An 18,046-nucleotide genomic window follows, 5' to 3' on the forward strand; every position below is an offset into this window, starting at 1 on the left:
GACTGAATAAATCACTGGGAACATTTATAACCCAATTGATCTAAATGGAAAGGAAGCGCGCCAACCCACTGCAGGATTGGCCATGAAAGCTTCTGTTCATACTCAGTTTATCTTGAGCTTGACATGTTTAATACCTCCTGCCAATTTACAATATGAAATTCCCCTGCTGACCAAACAAAGAGAAATCAAATAAAGTCAGTCTAACATTTTTCATACTTTCAAAATGAATTCAGGCTGAAAGCTCTTGACTTGGAAAAAATAAATTGTGAACTGTTAATACAACGCAGTGCAGATTCAAAGGGTGATCTTTGAGGGAAAACAATCTGAATGATTTATAACTTTCAATCAGACTAAAATGAATATGGTTCTGTCTTTTACTGTGCAACTTATGTCATGAGATACCAACTATTCAATTTCAATAGTTGTGTTGAACTACCAGATGGTATCTCAGGTTTTGAAATTATGTTGCACAGATGTTTAGTCATTGACAACTGGTTATATTGTGCAAGTATATGCTGATTTGGTCAAGATAGATTGATCAGAAAGGGAGGGATGCTCTTTGGGAATAAGTAAGTAGTTTCAAAGCACTTCCTTATCTTACATTAAAACAATGCTAAATTAAACACAATGTGTTTAAAAAACCCCACTTCATTGATGTTAAAAAGGAAAAATGTTAATTCTTAGGGAGACTCTTGTTCTCTGTACAGTGGTAGACTGTAAAATGGAGCAAAACACAAAGAGCTGGAGGAACTGAACAGGTCAGGCATCATTTGTGGAGGGAATGGATAGAAAACGTTTCATGTCGGGACCCTTCTTCAGACCGTAATATGGTGATGAACAATCATGAACATGGGATAAAGTAAAAGCGCTGGTCATACTCACTTTGTCAGGCATCATCAGAGTTTGGAAAAGCAGAGATAGTGTTTCAGGTTAATAACATTCCAGCAGAATTGGAAACGGAGAAATACAATGTTTCCATTGCACTGTGAGGCAGAAGAAAGTGGGACATGTTGGAAAGAACAAAAGAGGAGGTTGTGTCTTAAGATAGGAGGAAGGAAAGGCTAAGTATTGAAAGAGATGGTGCAAACAAAATGATCATAAATGACCAGAGAGAAAAAAAAAACAGATTTTGAATAATTATATAGCAGAGAATAATTGCAGGCATTGTTGTCTAAAGAAATGGGGAGGAGGATTATGGAACGGAGGGAGGAGGATCAGGGACATTTTCTTCCCAGCTGTTGTCAGGTAATTGAACCATTCCATCCACAACTAGAGAGCGGTCCTGAGCTAACAAAAGCTCGGTACAAGTGACAATAAACTGAACTAAATTAATTATATGAAATTATCAAGTACAGAGTCTCCATTTGAAAATTGGCCTACTCGTGCACTGCACTCCCAGTCATACAGCATTGAAATAGACCCTTGAGCCCACTTCGTCCATGTCAGGCATCGAGTCCCTAACAATATGAATCCTAGTTTCCAGCGATGGGTCCTCCGCTTTCTTTGTCGTAACTTTTCAGGTGCCCATCTAAATACATTTTAAATATTGTGATTATACCTGCCTCAACTACCTGCATTTCAGATTTAACCGAAGATAGACACAAAAAGCTGGAGTAACTCAGCAGGACAGGCAACATCTCTGAAGAGAATGAATGGGTGACGTTTTGGGTCGAGACCCTTCTTCAGACTGATGTCAGGGCAGAGGGAGATACATAGATAAGGAAGTGTAAGGTGTGAAAACAGGACAAACCAGATGAGGCTCAAGGAAAATGTAGAATAGGTCATTGTTAGCTGGGATAAGCTAACAACACAAAGCAAACAGAGATAAAATGTAGTCGGGGACAGTCAGACTGGTCAGAGAACTGGGAAGGGGAAGGGATGGAGAGAGAGGGAAAGCAAGGGTTACTTGGTTAGAGAAGTCAATGTTCATAGTGCTGGGGTGTAATCTGCCAAGTGAAATATGAGGTGTTGTTCCTCCAATTTGTGCTGGGCCTCCCTCTGACAATGGAGGAGGCCCAGGACAATAAGGTCAGTGTGGAAATGGGGGAGTTAAAGTGTTTAGCAACTGGGAGATCAGGTAGGTTTAGGCGGACTGAGCAGTGATGTTCAACAAAATGATCGCCGAGCCTGCGCTTGGTCTCGCCAATATATAGGAGTCCACACCTGGAACAGTGGACACAGTAGATGAGGTTGGAGGAGCTGCAAGTGAACCTCTGCCTCACCTAAAAAGACCGTTGGGGGTCGTTGGCCAAAGTCGAGGGGGGAGGTAAAGGGACAGGTGTTGCAACTCCTGCAGTTGCAGGGGAAAGTACCTTCGGAGGGGGTAGTTTGGGTGGGAAGGGACGGTTTGACCAGGGAGTTGCAGAGGGAACGGTCTCTGCGGAAAGCGGAAAGCGGTGGAGATGGGAAAAGGTGACTGGGGGTGGGATCCCGTTGGAGGTGGCGAAAATGTCAGATGATTGTGCTATATGCGACGGTTGATGGGGTGGAATGTGAGGACAAGGGGGACCCTGTCCCTGTTGCGACGAGGGGAGGGGGAGGGGGAACAAGAGCAGAGCTGCGGGATATCGAGGAGACCCTAGTGAGGGCCTCGTCCAAACTTTTCTGACGTTCTTATCTCTTGCCCTAAATCAATGTATCCTATAAGACCAATTTGTTTAAATAAATGCATAAAACACTTAAAAAGTCACATGTTTTTAAAATGCTTTATTCTCTCAGTCATCTCAGAGGTTGTTGTGATTCACACAAGTGTGGGTGGAGTCAGCAATGCCTTGAGTTTTGGGACGTCTTTCAGTTCAGTTGGGCTTTGTCTGTAAGCCTCCACCCACACCGTTTATTCATGACTTCTGAGTGTGAACGTACTGGAGGGATGCCCTACTGTATTTGCACAAATATTGTAAATGTCTACAGAATTGAGCATTCAAGATAATCAGATGTTTTGAATTCCGTGTTTGCATCGTAGATAGACACAAAATGCTGGAATAACAGCGGGGCAGGCAGCATCTCTGGAGAGGAGGAATGGGGTCTGAAGAAGGCATCTCAACGCAAAACATCACCCATTCCTTTTCTCCAAAGATGATGGCTCAGGGCCGTCTTTACAGCATTATGGGCCCCGGGCAAAGCAGTGTACTGGGGCCCCTACGACAACTACTCACAGGAATAAAAATGTAAATGGTCGATAAAATGGGGCCCCTATGCTCGTGGGGCCCCGGGCAAGTGCCCATCAGGCCCATGCATTAAGACGGCCCTGTGATGGCTGTCCCGTTGAGTTACTCCAGCATTTTGTGTCCATCTTCGGCGTAGACCAGCATCTGCAGCAGTAGTTCCTTCCTACACAATGTGCATCTTAGATGTCAGCACACTGTGAAGATGTTGCAGTCTGTTAGCCGCTTCTGGCTGCGGTGCATTCACTTCACCGACACTGGGCTCAGGGCGGTGCAGGAGTTGCACTCAGAGGTACCAGAGGAATCTAGTATCTTAGGTTGCACTCGGCTGGTGGCCGGGCTGGCCGCGCTGCGCCCTCTTGAGGCGGCGGGCGGCAGCGCCGGCACCTCTCCCCTTCTCCCTCTCTCCCCCCGCATCGCTGGCACTTGTTGCCGTCCCATCGCCGCTGGTGGGCGGTGTGATTGTGATTGTGATTGTGAAAGTAGAAAAGCAGGATGCTTGCTCGTCGCTGCAAGTTGTTTTCTTCGCATTCAAGGAACGTTAGTTATCTGGCCGCCAAATGCCAACGACGTTTCCTGACAGTGTGTGTGTGTGTGTGAGAGTGTGTGTGTGTGAGTGTGTGAGTGTGAGTGTGTGAGTCCCTGCAGATGTGAGTGAATGAATGAATGAATGCAAGCAGTGGAGCGACAGGGCGCGGAGTGCCTGAACCACACACACTGGCTTCACGCAACTCAACTCAACTCAACTCAACTGACTCAGCCTCAGGTAAGTGAAATCTACAGAGGAATGTGAAACCGACATTGCAAAGTACAGGCGGGGCTGGGCTACTCGTGCATTTCAATTAAACTTCAAACTAAGTGCTCAAACGTTTAAAATTATTTTTTGGGGGGTATATAATTCTGTTAGCCTTCCCCCCCCCTCTCAAGTAAACTAGCTTGTCACTTCCATGGTTAAGTTGTCAAGTCAAGAAATATTCTTTATCTGCTATGGAATTCCTTGGGCCTGGATTGGAAGCAACTGCCTTGCTCTGACGTTTTTAACGTCCAAAAAAGTTACCCACTTTGTATTTCACTTTTGGGGTGAAACTTTAATCATGATAGAAGTTGGGGAAATGCCCAGGTGGATACAGATTGTGCAATGAATCCTTATGAAGGACGATGTAAGTTTTAGTTTTTCAGGAGGAACAATCAGCAGAACATTTTGTGTGATTGTGAAAGTAATTTAAAGTTAATGGTTTTATAATATGGAGCATAAGGCTCCACAAATGGCCAATCTGTTTTAGAGTTGCTCAGTGTGGAAACAAGCTATTGGGCTGATTTAATAGCTCATCCATGCAGGCTGATGAGCACCCTTTCATTTAGGTCCCATCTTCCATCACTTGGCCTGTAGCCTTCACTGCCTTTAAGATATTGATGTTGTAGTGGGATTGTTTACAGTCACCTGAAAGTTTGGATAAAGTCGTGCAGTGCGGAAATAGGGACTTCAGTCCAACTTGGCCATGCCGACCAGGATGCCCACATATGCTCATCTGATTTGCTTGTGTTTTACCAATATCCTTCTAATCCTTTCCAGTGCAAGTAGCTGTCCAAATGTCTTTTAAATGTTGTTATTGGATTGAGACCTCGTTTAAAAATCCCATTCGCAGAGACTGCAGTCTGACAGCACCTCCTCAGTATGGCATTACAATGTATATATGCAAAAAAATCTCCACTTTTTGACCCGAGCGTTCCCAAGTTAACCACGTTAGCTTTCTAACTTGACGTTATTAAATATTACCGACAAGAATTTTAAAGAGCCACCCCTTTAACTTTAGTCACAAGAATATTTTGTAACTCAAATTCAGTGTCCATTATAATTCTTCACTTAAGCTGCGTCAGTCTACTTGCTAAAGTGTGCATTTTCCCTGATAGCTGATGAGTTACTTTGTAGTGGAATTGATACCAAGAGCAAACCCCGCCCAAAAGTTACACAAGTAAGAAAATTTGTGCACCAGATGGTGTGAATCCTAAACAGAATGAGAAATGCTGGAAGCACAAATGTCGGTGATCTTTGGGGAGAAGGAAGAAGTTGACGGTTTGGCTGAACGCTCTCCAAATATTTTCTTAGTTTAGTCGTGAAAGGAGGCAATTTTTTATTTGTGGGTGGGGGAGAATGCTGTTGGGATGAGATGATCATGAGAAGAAGTGATAAAATCTTTTTGTCCACCAACTTTTGATCATCTTGCGAGGCTTCCAACGCGCGATGATGATGGTCCCATATTTTATGGAGGAGCTGATTTAATGTGCACAATGCTGTTTCAGTGTGGAGATAAGCTATTTGGCCCGCCATGCAGACCAGTGGGCACCCATTCATATTTTCAGTATTTCTTATAAATAATTTTGTTACTCTTGTTCATTCAGCTTTTGAAACTGTGCGACTGGTGAATTTTAGAACATTTTCAAGGGGAAACTAATGTTCAAATCTTAAAAAAAAAAAAATTGGGATCATTTCTAGACCTCAATCATCTGACGTGATTAGTTTTCGTTTAGTTTATTGTCATGTGTACCAAGATACAGTGAAAAGCCTTTCAATGATGCACAGAAGTTAATGTTGTTGCTGCATTGCTCCAGGGTTCCGGTTTCAACCCTGACCTCGGGAGTTGTCTGTGTGTAGATTGTAATTTTTTCCTGAGCCTGCTTGGGTATGTGCCAGGTGCTTCAATTCCCTCCCGTGCTCTGAAGAAGGACCACCCTGATGAGTAGATGGGTGTTGGGAAAATTGAGCAGGGGGACTTGATGGGTATGTGAGAAAGGGTAATAAGGGAAGTATGTGGGAATGCTCTGGAAACTAGCATGGATGATGAACTGAATGGCCTATTTGCAAGGAAATACAGAGATAATAGTGGAATAAGAGAGAGGGGGATCAGGATGGAGTAGTCTGTGGCATTGCCAGAATGGCAAGCTGCTGTGTCTATAACCACATCAGGCTGCTGCTTGCTTCGTCTTGTATTATTTTAATTGAGGTGCTAGTTCTTGGAAGTTTTTGAGGAGGTTCAGCAGATTCAGCTATGCTAATCAGTTGCACCCTTGCCATGCACAGATCTATTGCTTCATTTAATGTTGGGTCCTCAGTCCAATTTTATAATTTAGAGTCATAAAGCGTGCTTTTCGGCCCATCTACACTAGTCCCACCTGCCTGTGTTTGGCCCATTTCCTTCCAAACATTTTCTATCCATGTACCTGTCAATATGTCTTCTAAATGTTATTATAGTACCTGCCTGAACGACCTCCTCTGACAGCTTGTTCTGTATACCCACCACTCTTTGTGTGGAAACAGTTGCCCCTCATCCCATTAAATCTTTCCCCTCTCATTTTAAACCTATGTCCTCTGGTTCTTGATTTCCCCAACTCTGGGTAATTGTTTTCTTTCAGCCGATTGATAGACAATAGGTGCATGTGTAGGCCATTCGGCCCTTTGAGCCAGCACCGCCATTCAATGTGATCATGGTTGATCATCCACAATCAGTAACCCGCTCCTACCCTCTCCCCATACCCCCTGATAACTTGGGTTGCAAAAGCATTTTGGAGAGCAGTTAGGAGCCAAGCCTGCTGCTGTGGGCCTATTGTGAGCACATAGGCCAGCTGGGCTAAAGTAGGTCTTGCCACACTTGTAGTATTGTGTTTAGCTTTGGTCACGCTACGGTATGAAGAATATTAAGCTGGAAAGAGTGTAGAGAACTATTGCAATGTTTAAGAAATATTTAGACCAGTACATGGATAAGATAGGTTTAGAGGGAAATGGGCCAAACTTGGGCATTTGAGACTAGTGTAAGTGGGACATATTGGTCGGTGTCGGCAAGTTGGGCCAAAGTGCCTGTTTCCACGCTCTGACTCTGAGACTGGTTAGCATGCAACAAATGCTTTTCACTGTACCTCAGTACAATAAACTAAACTGAGAAGATTCAGGACTCGAAGGCCTGAGCTACGGGGAGAGGTTGGGCAAGCTAGGAATTTATCCTTTGGAGTGCAGTGGGGCGAGGTGATCTTATAGAGGTGTATAAGAGTCTGAATGCAGAGTCTTTTACCTGGGGCTGGGGAATCAAGAATCAGAGGACATGTGTGTAACGTGGGAGCAAAGATTTCATAGGAACCTGAAAAGCAACTTTTTTTACACAGGGGATGGTGGGTATACGGAACGAGCTGTCACCGGAATAACAGCATTTAAAAATCACTTGGACAGGTGCCAAAAATAGGCAATGTTTGGAGGGGTATGGACCAAACATTGGCTAATGGGATTAGCTTAGATGGGGCAACTTGTTTGGCATTGTCGAGTTGGGCCAAAGTAGGCCATTTCCGTGAAGTATGGCTCTAAGGTAAACTTTCTATTTTTAAGGATGAGATTAGACTCCATGAGAAGCGCCAATTATGTAAACACATTGACAAAATAATGAGCTTTACAGGACCCCAGGGTTTAATATCAGAGTACAAAGGATGTTATGTTAAACTTCATTAGAAACAATATTTGGGCTTCGGCAATAGTGCAATGAAAAGTTGTAACACTGTATTTCAATAAAAATGTTGGAGAAACGATTTATTTGAACAGTCGCAGGGATTTGAGAGATCAGTTATGTGTGCAGTTGATTTCAATGCACCTTGAACCAAAAAAGGTTTTAATAGAAGTGTACAAAATTGTAAATGTTGAGGAGTAACTGCAAGAAAGATTGGTAACTGAAAAACGAGAGTTAAGGGGTTTGGTTGGCACGATAGTGCAGCAGTAGAGTTGCTGCCTTACAGCGCCAGAGACTCTGGTTCGATCCTGAGTACGGTGCTTATCTGTATGGAGTGTCTGCATTCTCCCCATGACCTGCGTGGGTTTTCTCCATAATCTCTGGCTTCCTCCCACACTCGAGGCGTACAGGTTTGTAGGTTAATTGGTTCGGTATAAATGTAAATCTATATATTAAAACTCTCGTTTGTTTGTTCCTGAACTACAGTCAAAACGGTACATGCTAGCGTGACAATTTTAGGCCCATCTAACTCGCCGCCGTCCCTTTGGTGCTAATGGAAGAAGTTTCATTGAAATCGGTGTTATATTTTTTAAGTTATTCACATTTTAAAGTTTAAATCTATATCCTGAGGAGGGAGGGAGGATAAGCGGGGTTGAGGGGGAGGAGGGAGGGAAGGGGGAGGCGGAGGGGGAGGGAAGAAGGGGGGAGGGAAGAGGAGGGGGAGGGAAGGAGGAGGAAAGGGGGAGGGAGGGAGGAAGGAGGGGGGGAGACAGGAGGGGGGAGGAGAGGGTGCTGCACCAATGCAGGAGAGGTTTGGGCACAACGGGTCCACTTGGTCTAGTTGTCCCTAATGTGCGTAGGATATTGTTGGTGTGCGGGGATTGCTGGTTGGTGCGGACTATAATCTGAAATGCATTGAATGAAAGGATGGTGGAAGCAAATGCAAAGCTAATGGTTAAATGGCGGTTCACCCACTTAGGAGTGGGATGAACAAGTATTTCCTAAAAGGTTGTGTGTTTTTAGAATTCCTTATCCCTGGGGGTGGAACCTGGAATATATTCAACGATGAGATAGATTTTTAATCAGTGAGGTAATCCAGGGATATGAGGAGAGGGCAGGGAACTGGATTTGAGGAAATTTGAATCAGTATGATCTTATTCAATGGCAAAGAGTCCAAATAGCCCACTCTGTGGAGAACAATCCAGAGTGAATGTTGATATTCTTTAAGGTTGTATTCAATGATTCAACAAATATTGCGAGTTATTGTGTATGTGCGTATTATTTTGTTGAATTGCACATTTACCTTAAAAAATCTGTACTTGACTTTAAATTTCAGACCTGATTGAGCAGAAGCGGTAAGATAAAAACATGAGCACCTGAACCATGTTTTTTTATACAATTGAAATCGAGCAGTTTTGTTTGTTAATGGGAGAGCATGGGTTTTACATTAATGTTTTATATTAGAAGAGGTGCATTGCCCCTACCTTGTACTTTTCTTGAATTCAATACATTGGCTGTAACGTTTTGTAATGAAGTATTTTTGAGGTGTTGGCAATGAAGGAAATGTAGCAGCCAGTTTGTGCACACAGCACCATGTATTCTGTTTTAGTAAAATTGATTGAGGATAAATATTTGCTTGGACACTCATGATCACACCCTTGAACTACTTGGATGCAGTGTTATGGAATCATTTGCATCCACTCGAGAGAACAAATGACGCCTGTTTCTTGTCTCTTCAAGATGGCACCTCTAACAGTGCTGCAATCCTTTGTTAGTTAACCAACGTTACTATTGACCTCTGGGAGCATAGGAATAACTATCATACAAAGTCAAAAATGTTAGGTGTGAAGTTGAGTTTAGTTTATTGCCATGTGTATCGAGGTGCAGTGAAAAGCTTTTGTTGCATGCTAACCAGTCAATGGAAAGACAATACATGATTAACATTTTAGGCAAAAGCTTGTAGCAATAGAAAACTCTGCCACAAATGGCAATAAATCAGTTATTTATTCTAATACTGAGCTTGCTAGGGTTTTGTTAACGAACAAGGGGTAAAAAAGTGAAATCAAAGAACAGCAAGTTCTTGTAGTCATGAAGTCAAGGACACAGAAACAGGCCATTTAAGTCACTGAGTTTACACTAAAACTGTTTTATATTTGTTACGATCTCATTAACTCAAAACATTGTAACGTTAAAAACACGCTTTTGTCCAGAGGTGTAAATTGCAGATAACTGCAATCTTCTCTGTAATCTGTGGTGATGAACGTATTTTGTTCTGTATTAAAGAGAGTCGAGAATGTTGTTTTGTCATGTGTCCCAAAATGGAACAATGAACTTCTTACTTGCAGCAGTACAACGAATATGTAAACATAGGACTATGTAACCACCGTAATAAGCAACAAAAAAGTTCAGTATACACATAAAAGAACCCCAATAATAGTCATAACAATAACAGGAATAGTGCAAAGACAAATGCAATGCCCCCAAGTATATGCAGTTCGGAGCTGATTTGGAAGTTGTAGTGTTCAATAGCCTGATGGTTGTAGAGAAGAAGCTGTTCCTCAGCCTGGACGTTAGTTTTCAGCCTCCTATACCTTCTTCCGGATCGCAGGAATGAAATGAGATTGTGACCAGGGTGGTATACGCATATATAGTCAACCCTCGTTATAATGGACTGAGGGGGGGGGGGGGGGGGGGGGGTGGAAATACTGTCTGTTATTGCCTATTATAACCGAGTAAGGGATTCTCACTGTGTAAATAGTTGAAACAAGCAAATGTAGAAGCTGGTTATTACACAAAAGTGCTGGAGTAATTCAGCAGGTCAGGTAGCATCTCTGGAGAACATGGATAGGTGACGTTTTAGGTCGAGACCCATCTTCAGACTCTGTCTGGAAGTGGGCCTGGAATCCAGGTGATTTGATGGCCCCGGCCTGCTGGCGGCTGGGGGAGAGGCAAGGAGAGTCATTGGTCATGGTCCGCGGGCGGCCGGAGTGATGGCAAGGGGTTGGCAGTGGCGACGGCAGGCATGGCCTGGTAGCGGCCGAGGAAGCTGTGTGGGCCAGCAGTGGCAGCAGTGGCCAGGGAGACAATGTGGGCTGGGAGTGGCATCGCAAGTGAAGGTCCATAGGTCTGTCCACTAATGCTGAAATCTGATATCAAAAGGTTTGTAAAATCGAGGGTTTACTGTAGTCACAATATTTTAAAACATAGCATTAAGATTTAACATGAGGATTGCATTTTTTTCAATAGGAAAGGCTTTTGTTAATCTAATATGGTAGCACAAGAAAGGTGAGTATTTGTGGAATCGGGACGTTGTTGAATGAATAATAAATTGGCTAAAGTTGGACTTGAGAAAGTTTGGAGTAATGCTAGTTATTTGTATCTGAGGAAAAAGAAAAAGTGAAGTTTCACAGGGAACAGTGGTTATTTGTTATGTATATTAGTAATTTGGAATCTTTGTGTGCTAGTCATGGAAATGGATCTGCAATCACACAACTATCACTCCAATCTTTTAAATCTCTCCTCAACAGCAACATTTCTTACTTTAATTATGCTCCCTTTATTATGTATTTGTACAAGGTGCATGGCTCGAATATACTCGCGTATTGTCTTTCCGCTGAATGGTTAGCACACAATCTTTTCACTGCACCTCATGACACATGACAATAAACTAAACTAATCTAAAGTTGAATGAACTGGCTAACTCCAGTCTAATGATTTGTGTCTTCAAGGCGCGAGCAACGTATCATCCTGAAGCTCTGAGAATGATGGGTCAGAACGGGCTTCATGCGCTGGCTTGTAGTTGCGGGTGGTTCACTGGCCCACCTTGTCCAGTTTAATAATTCTGGCTTACAGGTTGTCAATGTTGCTAGCTCCATTGCTGGTGTTTCTTCAACCAAGGAGCTTGCTTTAAAGTGCATTAAGCTTGCAGTACGTTTACTTAGTTTTTCTAAAATACGTTTATGAGTGCTTTAGGAATGATTTTTCAGTTGCAGACTGCATCCAGTGAACCTGGTACAACATGTGGAAGTGTCATAGGGGAGGCTAAGGGAGAACAACCAGGATGGGGAAAAAAAAGAGTGGTACACCTTTTCCAGCTCTCGGCATGAAAGCATTTGATGCACAATGCCGCTTGTTTCGTACTGAAGCTGATCAAAAGTGCCAATGAAGATCGCTTGTCAGTGAGACCTGGTAGCTCCTTTTAATGTTGTACTTGCGAAACTAGTTAAGCATGTTTATTAAATTATCAGCATATTTTTGAAATTGATTATGTTGGTTAAACCCTTTTCTGGTGATTATTTAATACAGTATTTGTTTTTCTTTTGTCATGCCCTCACCCATTATTATACCTTTTCCTGGAATTCAATATATATTTTTTAAAAAGCACACTAAGTCTAGAGGCATATAATGTGCTAGAATGTTCCATATCCTCTTTTGAAGAGATGTGGGTGAAGGCTTGTTCATTAATAGGGAATGAGTATAAGTAGGTTATTTCGCAGTTTTATTACCCACTGTTGCTTGCTTGAGATCAAAGTTGCCTATGGAAACTGTACCATTTGCTTGTATGTTAAATTAATTGTGCTAAAAACAATTCTGCATCTTTCTCCATCAACAATACATTTTATCCATTAGCCAAGTACGTGTAAAACTCGTATGTAAAATCACAACATCACTATTGTTGAAAACTGCTATCATTTTGGTGGAAAACATTTTGAAACAAAAGGTGCTGAATAATTCTGGTTGAAGTGATCCAATGGACACAAGTATTAATACCTTTTAGTGACTAGCACCTTTTAGAAAGATGATGTCTGTTCAGCACCATTTTCCAAAATTCATGCTCTTTTATCAGTAGTGCCACTCAACAATATTCTTTGAAGCGTGGTCAATTGCCTCATTCACATGGACAGGAACGAGATTTGGTTGAAGATATGAATGATGTTTACGTAGTTTACAGATAAGGACTTGGTAACATTGTACATGAATCTGGTCAAATTTTGTAGCCTTTGAATGTAAGGGTACAGAGATGGAAACTATACAATGATGAATGGATGGGAGGTGCTGAGTGACCATCTTACTGACGACTGTTGTACTTTGGGCAGCAAATTGTCATACCTAGTAAGCCGCTATCTTGCAGTGGCAGAGACATGGGTTCAATCTGGATCTTGGGTGCTTTCTTTTTGGCGTTTGCATGTTCTCCCTGTGACTGCTTAGTTTTCTCTGAATGCTCTGGTTTCCACTCATTTCCTAAAGTTGTATGGGTCCATAGGTTAATTGGCCACTTTAAATTGCCCCTCATAAGTAGATGCTTGATAGAATCTGGAGGTAGTTGGTGATGTGGGAGTGGACAATAAAATAAATGAATGTTAGGTGGGTGGGGACGATGGAATGAAGAACTTTTTTCAGTACTGTATTTCTTTAAATTACTCCATATGGGATAATGTAGCGCGTTCAGATCACACGTGTTCAGATCACGTCGAGGTCATCAATGTAGCGCGTCGATAAAGGCAAGGAGCCAGGTATTTCGAGAAGGTATATTTTATTGTATAACAGGTATCAGACGGGTCTAGACTGCCGGAATGGCTTGGCGCCCAAACCTTGTCCTTGTATACCTGAGTCCAGGACCGCCTCCCGGGACTGGTCCATTCCCGTGCCGAGGGGTCGGTAGAAGTATGGCCCGACCCTTGGGAGCCGCCACAATAAGACCATTAAAGAGAAGAAGACATTCCTATTGTCACTGAAATTATTAAGCGTTGGCCATTGAGTGCTGGGGCAGGGGCCAACTATAGCTAAGTAGTGGGGGAGTTTTTCCTCTTCCAGCAGGGCACTTGTGAAGCAGTTGTGCTTTTAATGCAAGAAAGGCAGTTCTCATTTTATTTGGACATGCATGCCTCTGATTTATCGTACTTGATCAATTAAAGATGTCAGTTTGAACCCCTGGCTAAGTAGATCCGAGCCAATGCCCCAGCCTGTGAATGTGGGCATTGAAAACTCTCGTGAGGAAGCTGCAAAGTTAGTTAGAGGTGGTAGAAGCACTTGTGAATGGCCAGAAGTGTGGTCAGCGAGAATCTAAATTATTTGCAAAGAGATCTGGAGAGGGATGTTTCTTCCTTTAAAATTGAACAGCGAGGTTTGAAGATCATACTGATAGGAATAAGAAGAGAGAAATGAGGATGTGATTGGATATGACAGTCTCTGAGTATCTTTTTATGTGATTTCACTTTCCCAATGATTAATTTTTAATCTTGTGCGCACACTCTGAGTTTGTGATTAAATCTTATTTTAATGATGTTGAAAACTGCTCTTAAAGTAATTGATAACATGTTCTTATCTGCTTTTTCTTTGTATTTAATATGGACACTGAATCCACATATATCTATGGGTTGTTGAGGTCATCTCGCTGGATTTTATATGAATAGATTGTAAAAGTCCTGATAATACTCGTCACTTTAGGAACAATACTGAACAGTGTGTTGCTCAGGGCACTATGTCACCAGGATTGCCTCTAATTTCGGGTTGTCTCTTTGTTGTTCCAATAGCACTTTCAGTGGCAAGCAAAGGCCAAAGACAAGAAACAAAAGGGCAGCACAGACGCGCAGCGGTAGAGTTGCTGCCTTACAGCGTCAGAGACCCAGTTCAATCCTGACTACGGGTGCTATCTGTACAGAGTTTGTACGTTGTCCCCGTGACCGTTGGGTTTTTTCCGGGAGTTCTGGTTTCCTTCCACACTCAATGTACAGGTTTGTGGGTTAATTGTAAATTGTAAAAAAATTATCCCTGCTGTGTAGGATAGTGGTCAGTGTTGACTCGGTGGGCCGAAGGGCGTATTTCCGCGCTGTGTTTCTAAAAAAAGTTTATGTCTGAGGTAGAAAGCGCACATTGCAAGAGTGAAATTTTATAAAATGTAAACCAGGAGGCATTATAACGATAATCAATACTTTGAAGGCTTTTGGTTGTCATTACTGCGGGAATATTGAAAGAATGACATTCTTTGATTTTGAGCAGTCATAGGTCCTGGGTGGCTGAGGATATTACATTCCCACAAGGAGATTTTGAATTCATCCTTGACTGACCTGGAAGTCACTTTCTGTAAACATGGTGTTGCCGGTTACTGTAATTGTGAGGCAGCTGCACTAATATTGTGCCACAGTGCTGTCTTGCAGAATGCAGACCTGCCAACCCTTCCGAATTTGGTGGAAAGTTTATGCTTTCTTATTTCATTCCGATTTCGCCTCACATTTTCCCGCAAAATACATGCCTCGCCGCTCGCCCTGCCCCGTGCCTTGCCTCACACCGCCGTTGACCAGGCCTCGCCGCTGTCCTCGCCCCGCCACGCCGCTGTACTCGCCTCGCCGCTGGTCTGGCCTCGCCGCAGAGCGTGAGGCCTGTTGTTGTTGAGAGGGGATGGGGGGGAGGGCAGTGGAGTGGGAGGAGGGAGTGGGGGTCGGGGGGTGGGGTGGAGAAAGTGGATTTGGGGGGAAAGGGGGGAGGGGAGGGGGGAGTAGAGTTGGGGGGGGGTGGCGGGAAGTTGGGGGGGTGGGGAGAGGGGGGCTGGGGAGATTAGGGTTGGGGGGGACATGGACCATTGTGATTTGCTGTTGAAGACCACTGGAGCAAGTATGTCTTCAGCTTTTTGTGCCTACCTTCAAGCAAAATAACTACTTGGTCTCACCAACCAACCTGTGTCTATAGCAGCATGGGCAGAAGTGTCCACCGTTCAAACCTTGTAGAGAAAAAAAATCCATCTTCATTCTAAAATAACCCTCCAAGGTAATGTGCAGCAATAGAATTGTGCTAAGTGGGATAAGTAGAACAGATCTGGCAGCACACAGATTTCTGTATGATCCCTTCTCATCGAAATTCCAGTGAATACAAGCCCAGTTGACCCATTCTTTCATCATATGTCAGTACCGCCATCCCGGGAATTAACCTGGTGAATCAACACTGCACTCCCCCAATAGCAGGTCCTTCCTCAAGTTAGGAGACCAAAATTGCGTACAATACTCCAGGTGTGGTCTCAGCAGGGCCCTGTACAACTGCAGGAGGTCTGCCTGGCTACTAAACTCAACTCCTCTCGCAATGAAAGCCAACATGCCGTAAGCTTTTTTTCACTGCCTTGCCAGTAAGTCTGTCCATTGCACACTTTCTAACCGTGTTCCTCATTTTTTCCCTCATTTGGCTGCTTGCGGTGCAGCTGCCAAGCTGGAGGCTTGCCAACAGAACCCAGGAACCCCTTGACTGGTTCAGGAGGGTCCTATGTTATCATCAGGACAAGGAGTTTGGGGAGGGTCTGCCCCCTCCCCTCCCCACCCTACACACAAATATTCAAACACCCTCGCTCTCCTCCCCTTTTGATTCGGGACAGATACCAGGGACTGAACTAATGTTCATGTTGTCGATCAATGATCTACTGATCCGATCAGCCCCACTGGACTTCTGCAGCATTTAGTTCTAGATGATTTTAAACTGTAGACCCGGAGGTAAGCTGCCTGCTATTGCCCTACTATAGTAAACTGTTTCCAGTGCTGGTAGGAAGTCTTGCCTTTTCTGATTGCCCTGAGCTCTGTAAATGGGCTTCTAAAATTGGTATCCATTGGCCTACATCCTACATCAGAATGTAGTTTTAGGACTGTGTGCAGGAAAATAGTTGATGACATGGTGATTTCAGCAGTTTGAGAGTGGAGAACACGAGTATGTGTGGGCATATAAAGTAGGTCACTGCTGCATTCCTGCTTGCAGCCCTGCATGACTGTAAAACCTCTAATTAGTGGTGGGCATGTGCCCTCTGTCACAACTGTCAAAGCCGTCTGTTTTGGAGAAAACGTCTTGCTTATCATTTACAACATGAGCCAAAGACAGAAGGTACGAGTTTGCAAAAGTTATCTGCTTAAATTTCACCTCCCGATGATGAGATAACGTAACCGGAGCACGTTGGAATGTGGAAGTAAAATTGACTTTACGGATATTATCACCTGCCCGTTGTTTTGTGCAGTTTGCATTCAAAGTGCAAAAGACCACAGAACAGAGTTTCAACTTTTGAAAATGGTATTGAAAGTGAGCTTGAAACTGTGCTGGTTAGGTTAGAGTTCAAGTTCCCTCTAAAGTTAAGAATTTGCATAATCACAAAAGTAACATTCCTTGAATCGGCAGAGTCACACTCTGTCTTGAATGTGTTCATTGCTGTTAATGGCAGAGATTTATTTGTACAGCTGAAAATTGGTTAATCAACTAAGTTTTAAGATTTTTAATATGTGTGATGCTCTATCTGGAATCCCAGCGTTTCTCAATATTGGTGAGTTTGTGGACCTAGTTATGTGCAGTATTTTCAAACTTGCTGGTTGATTTCAGGATCTTTCACAGGGCCTGTAGAGCTAATGATTTTAATGTGGATTGTAGCACTGCAGGGAAGAGAACGATACTTTTTTTTGAAGATAGACACAAAAAGCTGAAGCAACTCGGCTGGAATACTCTTCTTAATCATTTTTTCTTTTTTAATCATTTTCAGGATCTGGTGATTGTTGGCAATGCCAGCATTTATTACCATTGATCTTGAAGGTGGTGGTGAACGACCTTGAACTTGTGTAGACCTTCTAGTGAAGGTGCTCCCGCAGTTAGCAGGGATTTTGCAGGATTTGAATCTGTGACGATGAAGGAACAGCAATAAAATTCCCGAGTCACAACTTGGAGGTATTCCCATCACCTGCTGGCTTTGTATTCTTCTTGGTGATTGAGGTTGCGAGTTTAATCAGAGTTTCAAAGATAGATGGTGATGCACAATTTGGAGATGATGCACACCTCTGTTACTGTGCATCAGTGGTCAAGAGAATGAATGTTTAATGTAGTTGATGGGGTGCCAGCCAAGGGGGCTTCTCTGTACTGAATGGTATTGACCTCCTTGAGAGATGTTGGTGCTACACTCATCCAGCAAAATGTAGAGTACTCTGTCTCGCTTCTGACTCGTGTGCTGTTGATGCAGAAAGGCAATGAAGCGTCAGACGATTGGGACTCTGTCCTGCCCTGGTAGCCATAGTGTTTTTTTGTGGCTGGTGCAGTTGTGTATCTGTTCAGTGGGCACTGCTCCTGGATGTTACCAGTAGTGGGAGAGTCTAGGACCAGAGGGCACAGCCTCAGAATAAAAGGATGTACCTTTAGAATGGAGATGAGAAGGAATTTCTACAGCCATGGTGTGGTGAATCTGTGAAATTCATTGACCAGGCTAATTCTCTGGGTATTTGTAAAGTAGAGATTGTTAGGTTCTTGATTAGTAAGGGCATCAAAGGTTATGGGGAAAAGGCAGGAGAATGGGGTTGAGAGGGAAAAATAAATCAGCCATGATTGAATGGCAGAGCAAACTCGATGGGCCAAATGGACTAATTCTGCTCCTTTATCTTATTGCTTATT

At 43.3% G+C, this 18,046-nt stretch overlaps 1 protein-coding gene across 2 annotated transcripts in view; it reads left to right on the forward strand.

The window, feature by feature from the left end:
* Window positions 1–3,639: 3,639 nt before the first annotated feature.
* arap2 (ArfGAP with RhoGAP domain, ankyrin repeat and PH domain 2) overlaps window positions 3,640–18,046 on the forward strand; it is a 325,749-nt gene continuing 311,342 nt past the window's right edge. For both annotated transcript variants that reach the window (XM_078400296.1, XM_078400332.1), the window contains exon 1: window positions 3,640–3,930. The gene's annotated coding sequence lies outside the window, so the exon portion shown is untranslated. The remainder of the gene's footprint in view (window positions 3,931–18,046) is intronic.

The sequence above is a fragment of the Rhinoraja longicauda genome, chromosome 1 (genome assembly GCF_053455715.1).
Source record: "Rhinoraja longicauda isolate Sanriku21f chromosome 1, sRhiLon1.1, whole genome shotgun sequence".
NCBI classification, from domain to species: Eukaryota; Metazoa; Chordata; class Chondrichthyes; order Rajiformes; family Arhynchobatidae; genus Rhinoraja; species Rhinoraja longicauda.